General features: G+C 42.5%; 1 long non-coding RNA gene across 1 annotated transcript; it reads right to left on the minus strand.

The window, feature by feature from the left end:
* Positions 1 to 7713: 7713 nt before the first annotated feature.
* LOC121287021 lies at positions 7714 to 8439 on the minus strand. The gene is made up of 3 exons (XR_005945143.1): positions 8370 to 8439; positions 8043 to 8208; positions 7714 to 7856 (listed from the first exon to the last, which is right to left on the minus strand). It is a non-coding gene; the product is annotated as an uncharacterized LOC121287021 (long non-coding RNA).
* Between the last annotated feature and the right edge of the window lie 6031 nt (positions 8440 to 14470).

Consider the following 14470-nt stretch of genomic DNA (forward strand, 5'->3'; position numbering starts at 1 on the left):
TTCACCTCACTATCACCCGCCTGCCCATGCCAACTGCATTATGGCATGGCAGTGTAATATTCGGGTCAATTGGCTTGTTAATAAGTTCAGTTGCCCTTCATTCTTTTTTAAATGGCAGGTAGGCTGCCGATTTCGTTGCCCACCCACTCACCACATTATGGAAAACCGGCATCTTGACGATTGGTTTGCAACCCAACATCATCATATTGAATTCTGCACATGTGCAGAACAGCAGCAGTCCCAATTTGCAAATGTAAGATCCTGATCCTAGGCCAGGACTTGTTGCTGAGCAGGCAGACGCGCACCTGACCGGCTCAAGCGTAAAGTGACGTGCGATGATGTCAGGTGAGCATTCTGCGTCATCGCGCACATATTTGAGTCAGCGCACACACATGGGAGTCGGCAGCATGCCTGCCGACAATTTACTGACCTATTAAGGCCATTAAAGTAATAATTAAATGCAGTTTTTCACTGCCCGTCCTTGGCAGACAGGCGAATCAGCCAGGCGGCCTTTGAATTTTTTATGAAACCTCATCCATGGGCAGGATGAGGTTTCCAACAGGAATTAAAAATAAAATAAAAATGTTTAAATCTCATTTATAACATGTCCTTGCTCATGTGACAGACTCACAAGAGGGGACATTTTTAAATTCTTTATTTACATTTAAAAAATTTTTTTTACATTTTAAAATTTCAGTGCAAGCACCTGTGCGCATGCGCAAACGTCCACGCTCGCCCTCTTCCCATTCCCACCCCCCCGCCACCACTCTGGCAGTGCCCAGTGTTGCAGCGCGCGGTTGATGTTGGCTGGCCTTTAGTTGGCCAGATAGCATTAAATGGCAGTTGGGGCCCGATCGCAGGCCAGCGGTCAGTTTTCTGACCACTCCTGGGCCCACCACACCTGCCCAACAAGATAAAAACCCTGCCCCTAATATTTTTAAGATGCAGACAGCTAATGGTGTTCCTGTCTGTCCAAAGACAGATGGCACAAATCCTTGGAAGGTGTGACTTGTCAAATTAACATCAGTGATTGCATATATTCCAGGATATTTCCTAAAATGGCAGAAGGGTATCTAAAGATGGAAAATACGATAGTCAGCAAGGATTTCAATAGTATAATTCATGCTTAACTAATCTAATAGAATTCCTTTGAAGCAGGAATGGAAAGAGTAGTTAAGGGTACTGTATTAGGTGGCATATACAAAAAGCCTTCGCTAAAATATCACAGTGTAAGCTTGTGGCAAAGGTTAGGGAATGTAGAGTCAGGGCACAAATAGCTGAATGGATAGCAAATTGGTAAAAAAAAAATCAGACTAGGGATAAAGTGCATTTATTCAATTTGGAGGAAGGTAGAAATCATTGTAGGATCAATGTTGGATCACTGTTATTCATAACGTATGTTAATGGTTTGGATTTATGAACAATCAAAATTTGCAGATGATAGCAAACTGTGGGAATTAACTAACACCAGAAAATCATCATAATGCAAGAACGTGTTCAAAAGCATGTGGACTGGGAAGTTAAGTGGCAAATGAACTTTAACATAAATAAATATGAGGTGATTCATTTTAATACAAAAAAATAGAAGCATCACCTGCACCTTAGAAAATAAGTTATATAGGGCAGAAGAGCAAAGGGATCTAGGGATATAGGTGAACAAATCAATAAAAGCAGCATCACGGACCGGCAAAGCAATTGAAATGCTAGCAAAGTACTGGGACTTATTTCTATGCGTATAAAATTCAAAAGTACTGAAGCTATGTTAAACTTGTTGAGGACTGTGGACAGGCTTGTAACATTGCTGCTAAACAATAGACCAACTATCTATCCATTTTTATTTATTCTGAATTTATTACTTCTCTAACAGTTCAAGAGTGCTTAAGAATTACTCTATTATCTTCTTCTTAAAGGTTTGGAATGCAGCCATATTTGATATTGTGGCTGCCTAAAGGGCTGAGTTCTTGCTCACTGGTCTTGTCGTCAGTGTGCCTTGTTCTGTCAATGTACTTTTGTGTGGCCATTTGTGGTAACCTGATGTGTAATATACCTTTAAGAAGAATGTTATAATGGAACATCACATGATCTTAGTATCCAATAGCAGAGTAGTGTGGGCTACCTTAGTAGTCAGTAGTCTAGACTTAGAGTCTGAAATGTAGAGACAGAGTTTGAGTTGTAAGCACATAAGTGTTTCTGCTGAGTTCCTTTGTAAATAAATAGAATGTGTTCTACATAAGAACTGCCTGCTGATCTACTCGGTCTATGGTGCCAACTCGGTCATCCTGAAACAAGCGTGCAACCCGGATCCAATAGTCCAACTAAACTAAGGACCAGGATCCAACACATTGCTTTCCCTTCTCTTCTGTCTCATGTCTACACCTTGTACCTTTGCAGAATCTCATTCTCACTACTTTCATGCTACTGTTGCTTCTTTACCACCATCAGCTTCAATCTATGCGATTCAATCTCACAGTGAATATCTTATGGTTTGCAGTTGTAATGAAGGCTATGCACCCAAAGCATGAACTTCCCTTTACTCTGGCTGATCTGCTGTTGATTTCCAACTTTTTTCTGATTTTAATTTTATCTCGAATACCATTCCTCAGTGATTGTTGACTCTCCTCTGCTAGCAGTCTCGCCCTGTGTTTTTATAAGAAATCCAGCACCCATAGCCCAGTACCAGAATTATAGATCCAAGAAAAACTGGAAATATGAGTTGGCTGCCAGAGATGTGTGAGAACTGGACTTAACAATACAAATGATGGGAACTGCCTCACTGACATCAGTATCCTGAAATCCAAATTGAAATGCAGCCGTACAACAGGCTTAGATTTAAGAAATAAAAACAAAAAAACTGCGGATGCTGGAAATCCAAAACAAAAACTGAATTACCTGGAAAAACTCAGCAAGTCTGGCAGCATCGGCGGAGAAGAAAAGAGTTGACGTTTCGAGTCCTCATGACCCTTCAACAGAACTAGGTGAATCCAAGGAAGGGGTGAAATATAAGCTGGTTTAAGGTGTTGGGGGGGGGGGGTGCGCGGTGTTGGGGGAGAGAAGTGGAGGGGGATGGTGTGGTTGTAGGGACAAATAAGCAATGATAGAAGCAGATCATCAAAAGATGTCACAGACAACAGAACAAAAGAACACATAGGTGTTGAAGTTGGTGATATTATCTAAACGAATGTGCTAATTAAGAATGGATGGTAGGGCACTCAAGGTATAGCTCTAGTGGGGGTGCGGGGAGCATAAAAGATTTAAAAATATTTAAAAATAATGGAAATAGGTGGGAAAAGAAAAATCTATATAATTTATTGGAAAAAACAAAAGGAAGGGGGAAGAAACAGAAAGGGGGTGGGGATGGAGGAGGGAGCTCAAGACCTAAAGTTGTTGAATTTAATATTCAGTCCGGAAGGCTGTAAAGTGCCTAGTCGGAAGATGAGGTGTTGTTCCTCCAGTTTACGTTGGGCTTCACTGGAACAATGCAGCAAGCCAAGGACAGACATGAGGGCAAGAGACCAGGGTGGAGTATAATTTTATAGTATTTTAGTATTTTAAGTATAATGACAGGGTGTCGCTGTCGCTTGCCATTTTAACACTCCACCCTGCTCTCTTGCCCACATGTCTGTCCTTGGCTTGCTGCATTGTTCCAGTGAAGCCCAACGCAAACTGGAGGAACAACACCTCATCTTCCGACTAGGCACTTTACAGCCTTCCGGACTGAATATTGAATTCAACAACTTTAGGTCTTGAGCTCCCTCCTCCATCCCCACCCCCTTTCTGTTTCCCCCTTCCTTTTTTTTCCCAATAAATTATATAGATTTTTCTTTTCCCACCTATTTCCATTATTTTTAAATCTTTTATGCTCCCCCCATCCCCACTAGAGCTATACCTTGAGTGCCCTACCATCCATTCTTAATTAGCACATTCGTTTAGATAATATCACCAACTTCAACACCACGTGTTCTTTTGTTCTGTTGTCTGTGACATCTTTTGATGATCTGCTTCTATCACTGCTTATTTATCCCTACAACCACACCCCTCTACTTCTCTCCCCCAAACCCACCCCCCCCCCCCCAACCCCCCACCACACACACACACCTTAAACCAGCTTATATTTCACCCCTTCCTTGGATTCACCTAGTTCTGTTGAAGGGTCATGAGGACTCGAAACGTCAACTCTTTTCTTCTCCGCCGATGCTGCCAGACCTGCTGAGTTTTTCCAGGTAATTCTGTTTTTGTTTTAGATTTAAGAAAGTGAGTGGCGTTCATCCTAGGCCTGGGTTACAACAGCTTTTAAGTATAATGACAAACCTAACAGGATGAACCTCTAGTACTTTTCACAATGGATTTAAAATAAACAATAAAAAATGAATAATTGTCAGAATTTATGATGCTAATGCTAAACTTAATCACATTACCAATGATTTTCCATCCAGCTTAATGGATGGAAGTTGTGTGGGAGCACTCTCAACAGGTGAAACTCCACAACATTAGTGTGTATTCATAAAGTTACCCCATTATAGCTCACTCTTTTCAGGCATTAAATATAATCATCCAGGACAAACAGTCTATTTGCTTGGCAGCCTACCACCAGCTTAAACATCCAGCCCCTGCACAACTGGTGTGCTATTGCTGCTGTGTGTACTATCCACTGTATGCACAGCAGCAAGTCAACACGGTTTCTTCAGCAACAACTCTCGAACCCATAACGCCAACCACTGAGAAGGGCAAGGCAGCAGATGTATGGGAACATAACTTGCTCCATGTCACATACCATCCCAGCTTGGTTATATATCCTCTCACCATGCCTTCATTGACACTGCAGCAAACAAGTTGTACTAGTATCTTCACCATGGGAAGAATTTTCTCTCTGTTGAGTGGGTGGGCTGGTCGGAAGCAGGCGGGAACGGACCCGATCGCCGCCCGTGATCTGCTGCACGCCGCCATTTTATGTGGGCAGGCTAATTTCGTGCGCATGCGCCCGTGGATGAGGTTTCATGAAAAACTCGAAGGCCGCCTGGGCACTTCACCTGCCCGCCAACCTTAAGGTTGTATGGGCAGCATTGACAATCGGTTTAATTGGTTTATTAATAGCCTTAACAGGTTTTATGTAATTTGGCGGGCGCGCAGCCACCTCCAAATGAAAGATCTGAATGACATGCAGGTGATGTCAGGACACACGCTCGACATCACCACACGTCATTTTACACGTCCCGCACGCCCACATGAAAATTCTCCCGCCATGAAGATTGTGTTGGATTTTTGGATGGATTCCAATTGAAATCAACCCAATTCACCAGTAATTCATTTTAACACTCAGGTTCCAAACGAGACTTTAAACCCACAAGACAAGGCGTGACTCTTTAAATAAAACTTCTTTGAATTCACTATCTAAAGAAGAAGAAAAAATATTACTGAGTTGTAATGAAGAATTATGGAATTATAAGACAGAAGTAGTTAGATCAAAATATCTAGGACTCATACATCCATACAATTAAACATTTTCACAAGTCTTTCTTTGACTTCTTTCTACACTGAACTAATTCAAATACATAAGCCAAAAGGGTAAAAGCATACTCATGATATCCAAAAGACTTGTACGACTTTTAATGAGTGATCAGTTCCCCAAAAGTGTGTAGCTTCTTATCTTCAGTCTGAATGTAGGTAGCTAACGGTGTTTCTGGAAATGGGATTTTTAACTCTTAGAGAGGGTTCAGGACCCTCTCTCTCCACATGTTAATGGGGCCTTGTCACCCGTTGATTGGCTGACATATTCCTTAATTTAGCTTAATTGATCTTAGCCTTTGTGCGTAATTAAGCTTGATAATAGAACCATGAGCTTGTTCAGTGTGTTCTTTTAATCTTATTTCTGACATGAGACTTTATATTTTGCACAACTTTGGTTTCTATTTTGTATAGCTGGTTTCTAAACTTTCTTCTAATCTGATATAAAATTGCTCTGTAGCCATTTTGTGTCATTCATATGAGTTGATGCATCAAGGTCTCAGCTGTCCTTATCTATTTTTTGCTAGCTAAATACACTCCAATAGTGCAGACCTGTCTTGTTTGTTTTAAAACTACAAAAGTAATTCTAGCGAGTTAATTGATTAAGATCTTAATTAAAAATGTAAAGACTAAGAAAGTAGCATACCACAGCCAAAGTTATATAGAGGGTGAACTAAAAATGCCAGTTCTCTTAATGATCCAGGGTTAAATCTTTGATTGTTATTAAAAGACAAACTGCTTGTAATTTTGATGTTACTGGCACACGTTTCTATACATTGTGATACATTGTATCATTGTAGGGTATACACTGCAATAATCTTGAATGCTGACAGAAGTTTTCAATATTACAGTGTCATGCATTTTGATAAAAGACTTCCTTTTAAATAAGTAAGTCAAGCCTTTTAAAATGACTATTGATCCATTCTAATGTTCTTCAAAATTGAGGCTCAGTATCTTAAAATCATCAGTTGCTGGCTTGTCTAATTCATTATCAGTATAACAATATCTAAAGTGATTACCATTAAGGAATCACATGTTACTTCTAAGATGGCTTCCTTCGGGCCCTGTTAGTTTATTTAGTCTGAGAATGATTGACTTTTACTAAAAATCACTATCTTATTTTACATACAATTGCAACACTTCAAGAAGAAGGCCCACCACCACCTTTTTTAGGGTACCTAGGGATTGACAATACAATGTCAGCTTTGCCAACAATGCCCATATCCTAAGAATATTTTTATTAGAAAGCAGGGCCCAATGGAATCACTTCATTATCCTTTGTGTGTTATCTTTCCTTTTTATGCTGAAACCTTGTGCCGGAAGAGATGATCCACAAATTATTATGGGGTGTGTTAGCTCCCATTAAGATGGGAGCGGGGAGAGGTGCAACACAAAAATGTCTAAACCACGCAAAGCATGGATGACTGACAGCTATGCAAACTGATCCGTTTGATGTATGAGCAGCAGCTACAATTTAGATTGAGCTGGAAAGACTACACCGCACATGTGAAGGGGAATCCTAGATCAGCTTTCAAGGCTTTGCATAATAGATAGTTCTAAATAGCAAGCAGTATGACTGAAAATGGCAAATACTGAGCACTGTTATTTCAGTATGAATCCTGTTTAATGTAATTAATGAGAACAAAAAACTTTAAATGTAAAAGTCTTTGAGTAAACCCACACAGAAAGTTTCCACCTGAGGTCTGGCAAATAATTAAATTGTAAGTTTATAACAAACTGCTGTTTGAATTAAAAGCAAAGGATAAGACTGAAATGTAGTACCTCAGCTTGTCTCAAATGCTGTAGTGCTTTAAACCTTAGCTCAGTATTTGTGTTCCTCCTTCTGAGACTTAATATTATGGGTTTAGGCCCCATTCCAAAAACTTGAGCCTGTAATCTAAGCAACCAGATATGCCTGTACTGGCTCTTTGAAAGAGCAGTTGTGCTGAGTCCAAAAGCCAGTGTTGTTTATCCGTAACCCTTTAAGTTCTTCATCCACAAGTACCTGTCCAAGTCCCTTTTAATATTACTTATAGAATCCATTTCCACTAAATTTTCAAAATTCAGAAAGCTACAACTGCCGATCCTAGAATTGGTGCAAATCTAGTCCTAAGGAATTGTCAATGGAGGTCAACAAACTGTTATCGATCCTCACCATACACTGCTTTGTATGTATTCCTGTCGCAGCCTCAAATCAACAACTTGGCCTTTGCATAACATATTAATTTAATTTGGGGCTACATACAGTTAGACAAACTTTCCAACATCAAACGTTTTTAAATTGTTCAGCGTGATCAGGGAAAATCATGGACAATGAACCAATAATTCTTCCATACCACTTCTTTCTTGTAGGACTGAAAGTGGAAAGAAAGGAAATTACCTTATAGTCATAGAACATAATTGGATCCATGATTAAAAATAGCTTCCCTGCAACTTAAAATAACAAATGACATAACTATCAGAGATCTTTCAGAAAGGAAATCAGTGTAAATGTCTCCTGGATTCTTTGAGGCCATTATTCATTTGAGCCATTGACTCACCCTTCAACTTTGTCCTGTAGCTTCGGTGGAATATTGGTGGAATCCCTGAAGAAATGAAGTAAATGGTTCATTGGTAGTCATTTCTGCTGTCTGTTTGAAAGTTTCACTGATCCTTTGCCAGAAAATGTACATGGGAATTCCAGGCAGCTATTTTTTTCACAATATCCTGTTCAGGGGAAATTTTCACAGAAGATTATTTTCTAGAAGCCAGAATTTGTTACTACAGTACTATTTAAAATACTCCTACTATCCTATCGACTATGTTTATTGTAACTTGGTGGATTGCTGATTGGTTTACTCGCAGGTAAGCCAAGCACTAATTTGAACCTTTTCTGTGCCTGGCAGGAACTGGCCAATTTCAAGTTGGATGTCCATTTTACAGCTCACCCGATTTTACTCTCCACTGATCTGTCTGGCAGCTTGAGATTTAAAAAATTACAGGACTCAGGGCGTAATAGTTGTGATCCTGTTTCCCTCCAAGTAAACAGTATCATGAATATCATGCCCTGAAGCCTGTACTTTTAACTTAACTTTTTCTTGACAAGAGTATTAGTATATGAATAAAAAGAAATTTTAAAAAGCTGCAAATGGTGGAATCTGAAATTAAAATAGAAAATTATGGAAAATTCATTAGGTTTAAGAGTACATGTCGATAGAAAAGTTAATTAATGTTTGAGCATGGGGATCTTTCATTAGAATTGAAAACTGGAAGTAAAGCACGCTTTTATTTGGGACAAAACAAAAGAGGAGGGAAGAACAACAGATCCCCTTATCACTTTGTAAGTCTTCATCACGATGCCAAGCATGCAGCAAGTTGCACGTAGCATCAGAGTGGTAATACATTAAGGAATATGGGAGGTATTGTGGAGCTTAGCACAGGCATGCTGAAGCAGTGTTTGAGTTTCATTGTTTTGTATGCTTCAGAAGTGTGTTGCTATACAGTCCAGTCAACAGGAGTAAGATCATAATTCTTCACAATTTTACAACCAGAAGAGATTTATGCAGCTAGCTGGGAGATTTATAACTCTCTGGGTGAGTAGGAGGAAGAGGAGGCATCTTACGTAAAGATAGCTGACGTGCAGGCAGACAAAGGAAAGTGGAACACTCTGATTGTCAGTTATGTTTTGTAAAGGGCAGCTTTTGCCATAATGCAGCTGTGGTTTGTCATGAAAGCAAAATATTAAAACCACAGTAAGATAATTGAACCTGAATTGCCTGTTTTTACCACATACTGTCATGAAGAGCTTTTCAACCTCCCATATCGCTCACAGTACTTCACCTTGCCAGAAATATTTGATAAAGTGTGGTGAAGTTCCAAAAGGTGCACAGATAAAATCCCTCAAGCGAGTGGGGAACCGTAAACACACACCTGCTGATCCCTACCAAAATCTCTGGTGTCTGCCCATCCATGGGAGGTGTGTTGCCCAGTATTCCCACAATCCTCACAGTAGCTATATTGGTTCCCTGAGCAAATGGACTTACCTATGATGTTTTTTAAAAAATCTATTTGGGTGTCCAGGCTGATTGCCTGGCCTAAACCCAGTACAACATAGGGATTTTTGGAGGTCTTTCCATACACTTGGCATGCTGGCCACTATTGTAAAATTGGGCCTTGACTGATGCTATTTTTGGAACCCTGGCTTAGGGCTTCTCTGGCTTTGGTTTCACCCTTGGCCATCCCAAAGGGGTAGAAGCACCTCCTGACTTGTACAAGCTCCCTAAAACAGCAGCAATCCAACATTACTGGGTTTTATTCATTTTCCTGGGTCGGTCTTCTACCAGAGCTAGGACTAGAAACCAAGGGAGGTGTTTCAGGACCATTCTTATGGACAGGAGGGTGGTTAATTTAAACAGCACTAATTTCTCCTCACACCACCCGTCCGTAAACAGAAAGTGTTTTGGATTTGCTTTTCCCTTTATAAGCATATTTCCTGATCCCTCATTTTTAGTATAATCCAATTTCTATTAATAACTCCAAAGCAAACTTGAGATAGGATGAACTCAAAAGATTAGTTTGTCTGCACACACTCAAACATGGGAGGAGGGTTGTAACTTTGCCTCCTTTGCACTCATACATCAAAAGAAGGGTAGAGAAAAGAAGCATTTACAGTGCAGGGAACACAGAGGAAAGAAATAGGGCAGGATTTTCGGATCGGTGGGCCCGGAAGCAGCCAGGGAACGGATGGCTGACCGCGATTGGCCCCCAACCGCAATTTCACGCTGGCTGGCTAATTAACGGCCAGGCAACGTGAAGCACCCACTGAAAAGCTCAGTGCTGCCAGGGTGGGGGTGGGAGGAGTGCGAGCGCTGAAATCAGCGCAGGCACATGGGAGTGCGGAATGAAAGCTCCCTGAAGGCAGAGAGCTGCCTCAGGAAGCTGAAGAATTTAAACTCAATGAAAATAGATTTAAACATCCGGAAAACATGCCCAGGCTTCAGAATGAATCACCTAAACATACGGATGCTGAAATTTGTGTCCAAACATTTTTACCCTTTTTAAATTAATCTCAGAAACCTCTTCCCACCCTTGGATGAGGTTTCCTCAAAAACGCAAAGACCGCCTGGCTAATTCACATACCCACCAACTATAACATTGGACAGGCAGTGAAAAATCCCTGCTAATTGAAACTTTAATGGCCTTAATAGGCCTCTTAATTGTCGGTGGGCATGTTGCCGACTCCCGCACGCTCCGCTGACTGAAATATCACGCGAGTGTGCAATGACATCAGGACACTCACCTGACATCATCGCACACTATTTTATGCCTGATCGGATCAGACACATGCCTGCCTGCGGGAGTAAAATTCTGCCCATAGCATTTCACATGGGTTTCAGGGTCCAGGATCAAAGTCCAGTGAGGCATCCTTCATGTAAGTCGGCAGGTTGAAAACCGATGCTGTATAATTCACTTTTCTGGTGGTGTTGACTTCACACGGTGAGATGGGCATGCAGAGATAGGAAGTAAAGAAATATGCCTTAATTCTCTCATTCACACCCCATTACACACAGTTAGCAGAGGAAAAGACAGTTCCCTGCTGCATTTTCCTTTTTTGGAGGTTTAAATCTGGGTTAGTGCATCAGTAAGCACATTGTCTGGTCCTGGGATGTGAAGTGTTCAGGTGACCTGGGAAGTCTATGGAGAAGTCTATTCGGAGCTAGAGTTCTGAATTTTCCTTTGTTGGGGATCAGGCCTAACCAAAGCCCTTGGTTTCAGATCTCTTCCTGTCCAACTCCTGATTAAGTATCCTCTAAAGGGTCTGGGGTTTTACAGGGTGGTTAGCACTCAGGGGATGAGTGATGATCAAGCTATCTGTAGGGAAATACTGGGTATCTCACTCTGTGAGTGTCAGGCCCTTCAGTCATAGGACTGAGCTGCTCGGGTCCAGCTTGGCTTCTCCCTGGAGGCTTGGCCTAAATAGCCAAGTGGTTATGGTACTGGGTTTGTAACCCTGAGATCAAGAGTTCAAATCTCACAATGGCAAACTATGAAACAATGTAACTTCATCTGAAACAGATGGAAACGGGTTTGTACTTGAAAGAGTTACAGATGCTGCCAGACCTGCAGGAGTTAGGAGGCTGGTAAAAAGACCTTGGCTTCTCCCTGTCCACCTTGGTAATCAGTGGGTTCAGCTGTTCAAATTCAGGGACAGTCGTTAGGCTGATTGTCAGGAGATTGGGGTGTTTTAATGGGTCTTTGGCCTCTTTAGGGGATTCTGGTTCAATGTCCAGATCATGCGCTAGCACTGCTGAGGTGTTCCAGTTTCAGTTGTTGGGTGTTTTAGGTTGGCATGGCAACAGGGGGGTAGGCTGCTGCTGAACCTGGGCCTGTCTTTCTGGGCCCAGATGATAGGAAGATTGCCTTCTAGAAGAGGTCTCTCCCCCACCAATACCTGATGGGGCTACAGTGCTGTAGCCTGAGGGGTTGTTATGGATCATTTTAAATGCAATGGGCAAACCTGTCAGGTTGCCTTGTGATTCTGCATTGAGGTGATTGGGTATGGGATCTAATCTGGTTGGGACTCCTCTGCTAGACAGTTGGGTAGTAGGCTCCATGTCTTTCAGAACATTACCACCAGTAGATAGCCAGCTCTCACTGTGCCTCCTGGTGGCTTTTCAACTAAGTGAGGCATCACCCTCATTCTTTTTGGGCCAATTTGGGAACTTTCCTGGCCCTATTTAAATTCGCAATAAAGCTACTGGCCAGAACAATCAATGGCTTCTCAGCTGGGGCCTTTGGACTGGGTGCGGGCACTCTCCTAACTTGTTCCATGTTCCCTGGAACCTCACTGCTCTTGAGTAGAGGGGCAGAGCCAGCTATACTCCTTTGTGGCTTTTCAGCCATGGGAGGTATCTCACTCCCTATATGCTCATCTATTTGGGAACTCCCTTTGTCCCTAATTAGTATCAGGAATATGGTTTCTGGCAGCCATGCTTCTGGCAATTTTTGAAACTTTGTCTTTCCTGGTTTAATAGCTTGCTTTCCTTCAGGCTCTTGGACTACGTGGGGCATCTCCCTCACTATTTCTTTCTCTGCTCTAGGACTTGCCTGGTCCCTGTTTAATTCAGGGATGTTCTGTTAGGCTGTTTCCTCTTTTAAATTTACTGGCCAGGCTTCGGCTTTGCTAATTTGAGCAGCCCTCACTCAATATTTAGGGGAGCTATTTCACCTTTTTTGGGCCTCTGGACCTTCCCCAGCTTCCTGCTTGCATGCAAATGTCTGCTGGTTGATGTTGGCTTCTTTTCTTTTGCTGACTAAAACCTTGCTGCCAACCAAATTGCTTCCAAGGAGGAAATCAATTCCTGCTACTGCTAGTTCAGGGGCAATTCTTACCATGACAGGGCCTGAAACGAGGTCACACTACAGGTGGACCCCAGGGAGGGTGCAAACACAGATCTTTCTCCCACTTCACTGATCAGGGCTTTGGCCTTCAGGGAGGACTCGGTGGGGTTGGGGGGTTGCGGATAGGCTTACATTTCCCTCCAACATCAAGGACTGAGTGGCCCATGTGTCCTGGAGCAGTACAACAGACTTGCTCACATTTTGGGATGGGTAGGGGGACACCAATCCTGAAAGGACAAAACTCCAGAAGCTCTCTGGGAGTTTGTCTGGCTCAGACACACATATTGTCATGCCCTCCAAGGGGTAAGTTTCTGTAGTGAGAGTCTCTGCCTGCTCTGCTGCACTATCCATTGGGACATCCTTCGGGGGACTAGTCATATAGAGCTTGATGATGCCAACAGGCCTCCCACACCAGCTCCAGCACTCAGGTCTGAAATGGCCCATTTTATGACAATGAGAACACATTTGTCTCCAGGGGTTATCCTTTGGACTGCAGGGGTGGGGGGTGGGGGTGGTGGGGGGGTCCTCACACACACTCCTTTGGGCTTCCTTTACTGGGTAGGGGGGGTGGTCTTTCTTATCTAGATTGCCCCGCTTATCTTTCCAATGCTCATGGGAATGGTTTGGAAAGGGTCTGTCTGAGTTTCCAGGCCCATGGAACTCATAGCTGTCTACTATGACTGCTGCACCCCTGGCTGTGAGGATTTTCAGCTCCTCCAATCTAGAGTCTGCAGGTTGGAGGGTAAGCAATTTTTAAATTCCTCTAACAATACCAACTCACACTGTGCCTTATAAATGATTGGGATTCTTTGGGACCTTGCCCATCGGTCAAACAAGATTTGCTTCAGCCTTTCAAACTTGATCTAGGTTTGTGTGGGCTTCTTACAAGCATTCTGGAATTGGTGCTGATATGCCTCTGGGGCTAACTCTAGGGACTTGGGATGGCAGCCTTGGTCTGCTCATAATTTATGGACACATCATGAGTCAGCAGTGAGCAGACCTCTTGGACTCCCCCTGATAGCTGCCCTTGAATTAAAAATGTCCAGATATCTGATGGACATTTTAGCTGTCCTGCTACTTCATCAAAATTGGCAAAAAAAAAGCCTCCATGTCACTCTCTTCAAATTTGGGAATGAACCTGGCATACTTGAGTGCCTCAGAAAGTGGTTCTGGGTTAGGACGATAGGGGGTGCTGCTGGGTAGCAAGAGATTTTCCCTCGCAGCTGCCAGCTGTTTGGTCTCTTTCTCCCTTTGAGCTGCTAGCTCCAATTCCAATTTTCAGAGGTGGAATTCTCTTTCCTTTTCCTGTTCCTTCTCCTGTGCTTCTCTTTATCTCTCTCTTTTGTATCCCCTTGCTCTCTCTTTCTCTTTCTTGCTCCCTCTCCTGAAAATCTTCAGAGATAACGGGGTGTGAGTTTCATTGATGCTGCCAGGTAGCTCCCTTTGTTTGAGGGTTACAAACAGGCATTTTTGGTGTTTGAGAGACGCACTTACTCATACAAGAACATTAAGTGCTTACAATAAGTGAAGACAGCCTGAGGAAAACAGATCATTCTGAGGACTGACACTGAGCCAACACGAGCAGAGT

This window comes from Carcharodon carcharias, chromosome 14, assembly GCF_017639515.1.
Source record: "Carcharodon carcharias isolate sCarCar2 chromosome 14, sCarCar2.pri, whole genome shotgun sequence".
Classification (NCBI taxonomy): domain Eukaryota; kingdom Metazoa; phylum Chordata; class Chondrichthyes; order Lamniformes; family Lamnidae; genus Carcharodon; species Carcharodon carcharias.